Raw genomic sequence first — 3,646 nt, 5'->3', positions numbered from 1 at the left:
CAATCCCCCTTCTGGTTATATACCCAAAGAAAATGAAATCAGTATGTCAAGGAGATATCTACACCCCTATGTTTATTGCAGCATTATTCACAGTAGTCAAGATATGGAATCAAACTAAATATCTGTTAACAGATGAATGGAGATAGAAAATATAGTACTATATATTTATATGCAATAGAATGTTGCTCACTCGTAAAAAGAAGGAAACCTTGCCATTTTTATGAAATGAATGAACCTGGAGGGTGTTAACGCTAAGTGAAATAAGCAAGACACAGGAAGAGAAATACTATACAATCTCACCTATATGTGGAATCTAACAAAGACAAACTCATAGAAGCAGAGAAGAAAATAGTGGTAGCAGGGGACAGAGGCATAGGGAGTGGAGAGATGTTGGTCAAAGGGTACAAAATTTAAATTATGTGGGATGAATAAGTTCTGGAGATCTAATGAATGACAAGGTGACTACAGTTGATAATATTGTATTGTATTCTTTAAGTTTGCTAACAGAATAAATCTTAAGTGTTCTCACCACCACCACCACACACACACACACACACACACATATACACACACACAGAGAGAGAGAGAGAGAGAGAGAGAGAGAGAGACTGAGAGACTGAGAGAAAAGATAACTATGTGAGGTGATTAGTTTGATTGTGGTAATAATTTCACAATGTATATGTACATCAAAGCATTATGTTGTACACGTTAAATATATGCAAGTTTTTGGTTATTTATACCTCAATAAATCTAGGTATGGGAAGAGAATTGTAGTATCGAGGCAATACTACCTTGGGGATGGGGTAGAAGAAGGGGATTTAGGAATGAAGTTATTGTTAACTTATCAATCTTTTCATTCTAAGCAGTAGAGCAGTATTCTTCATGGTTATCTTGTCCCTGGCTTATCTGTCTGGTTTTGTTGTTCATCATCCTCCAAGAGTGTACCAAGTTCCCACTTGCCGTTGGCCCCCAAACCCTTTTTCCATCTTCCTGTGAACTCTCTCCTAGCATCTGCTCCTGTCTGGCTGCTGCTTATTCTTTAGGTCATATCTTAGACGAGTTTGCCAGAGTTCCAATCACTCCTTTTGTACTCTTCACACCTTTACTCATTTTTATCATCCACCAAGTCCTAAAGGCTTTTGAATTTGTGAACCCCAAGACCAACATAGGGATTAAACTAAGTGATGTCCTGGGGTCCTTTGTGTACAATTTAGGGAAGATTTGACGAAAGCTTTGCAGTATGGTACTCCATCTGATTTGGCTTCTTGGCTTTTTGACTAAAACAAAGAGACCCAAAAACTAGTTTGAGGTTTTTTGGTTTTTTTGTTTTTGTTTGTTCTTGTTATTGTTTTGTTGTTATCCCCGACATTTTCGGGGGTAATGAACAGCTTTGCTTTACATTAGAGAAAATGCTGAATTCTGTTCTGTCATTTTAGGTTCTAAATAATAAAGGTACATACGTAGTATTTTCTGCTTCATAAGTTGCCTCTAAAAAGATCTATTAAGTCCTAGATTGTAGATGAAATAGTCCTGGGCACTGCTAAAAAGGAATAGATAGGGAATTGCCAGAAAAAAAATGGTATGTAAATAATTCAGCTATGGAAATCTATCTATTTATCTACCTATGTATCTGTTTGTCTTTATCTATCTTTACTATACAGACAAATATTTATAATACCTGTACAAAGTACCGATTTAAGCAAAATTTCTGCCCTGTTTATGGCACGCATAATTCTCAGGCCACAGACTCAAGCATGCAAAATAATTTTTTGCCATAATTCAACATATTTTCTATCCCTAACCCCATTCTCATAGATGGAAGAAAGTCAATTTCAGTCGATTCAGTTTTAGGTCACTACTGGGTCTTTCAGTTGATCGGAATCCCTAGGTCTGCATATATGTCCCAGGTGCCTAGAGAGAGTGAGAGTCAAGGTATCAAGAGAGTAGTGGGGAGTGTCCCATATTTGATTGTCATCTCTTCATCTGGGCACTTGAGGAGTCATCCCAGATGCTGACAAGCTACTTCCATATCCTTAAAGATCACTGCTGCATTTTCCTCATAAAGCCTTAGGAGGCCTTGCCAGGCCTTCCAGCTTTCTCTGCCATGCCTGCACCTCTCTCAACCATGCTGTTCCTCTTCTTCCTTCTCCATACTCAACCCCTACTCCTGGGAGCGCTCAAAAGTTCTCTGGAGTTGCCTCAGGCACATCTCCCTGCAGATACCTCATGCAGCCTTTTCTCTCCTCTTTGTCCAGGCCAGGCTGGGCTACAAGTTGGTCAAGAATGGTCACATAGCCATGGGAATGTCTTGACATATTCTTACAGGACAGGAAAGACATTTCAAAAATATGTCATTGTGAGAAGGTTCTGAGGTTGATATGAAATAACTCAATATAAAGGATACTGAACAAAGTAAGGGATTAAGGTGAAACTTTGAAGAAGCTGAAGGAGATGGGCTCAGCCAAAGGATTTACACAGAAGAGCTAATGCTCTTGACAATGATCTCTAATAAAAGATGCTGCCAGGGTGTCTTATTTAGAGTGGAGGAAACATGGTACATGCTACTATTTCTAGAAATGTTGAAACATAAGTAGACTTAAATGTTATCAGATCACCTACTGGTCTCAAACAGCAGAAAGTATCCTAAAACCCCAGATGTTTGGCTCATTTGCTATAAATAATATAGAATTCTCATCCGCTCCTTGGTTTAGAGGTGTGACACCATTTTACCTGCCCAGTTTTTAGGTCTGAATTTAGATAAGTGTTTTCGAATAATAGAAGGCAAACACCATGTATTAGTCCATTCTCACACTGCTATGAGGAAATACCAAAGACTGGGTAAGTTGTAAAGAAATGACATTTAATTGACTCCTATTTCTGCAGGGATGGGGAGGTCTCAGAAATTTTACAACCATGGCAGAAAGGGAAGCAAGTGTCCTTCTTCACATGGTGGTAACAAAGAGAATGAGAGGGGAAACCAAGCAAAGGGGGAAGCCCCTTATAAAATCATCAAATCTTGTGAGAACTTACTATCATGAGAATAGCATGGAGCGGACCACCTTCATGATTCAATTACTTCCCACTGGGTCTTTTCCATGACACACGGAGATTGTGGGAACTACAATTCAAGATGACATTTGGATGGGGACATAGCCAAACCATATCACACCACTTCTTAAGTGATATGTTTTTGCCCATTTTCTAAAATAGTTTTTCTGGCTCTAAAAGTAAATACTTTCATTGTAGAGTATTTGAAAAATATACACAACTCATAAAGAATAAAATGAAATCACTGATAATTCCATCAATCAGAGATAAGCACAGTTAACATTTCAATTCTGTAGTTGCAGTCCTTTTCTCTACACAAACATGTAAATTTCTTATTACAAAAATGTGGTGATACCTCACATACTATTTTCTAACACAGTCTTCCCCTTCAATTTATTGTGAACATTTTTCAAATTGTTAACAACTCCTAGAAAATAATCCTTGGTGGTTGCTTCAGATTCAAGTATGTTTATATACCATAATCCGTTAATCCAGTTCCCTATGGTCTAACATTTAAGTTGTTTTCAATTTTTTGCTATTACCAAAAGCACAGCTTTCTTTAAAAATAGTAAGGAATAAATTGCTATTGCAATTACCA

Source organism: Mandrillus leucophaeus, unplaced genomic scaffold, assembly GCF_000951045.1.
Source record: "Mandrillus leucophaeus isolate KB7577 unplaced genomic scaffold, Mleu.le_1.0 Scaffold652, whole genome shotgun sequence".
Lineage (NCBI taxonomy): Eukaryota > Metazoa > Chordata > Mammalia > Primates > Cercopithecidae > Mandrillus > Mandrillus leucophaeus.
The sequence above is the reverse complement of the archived record's forward strand: the minus strand, read 5'-3'. Positions refer to the sequence as shown.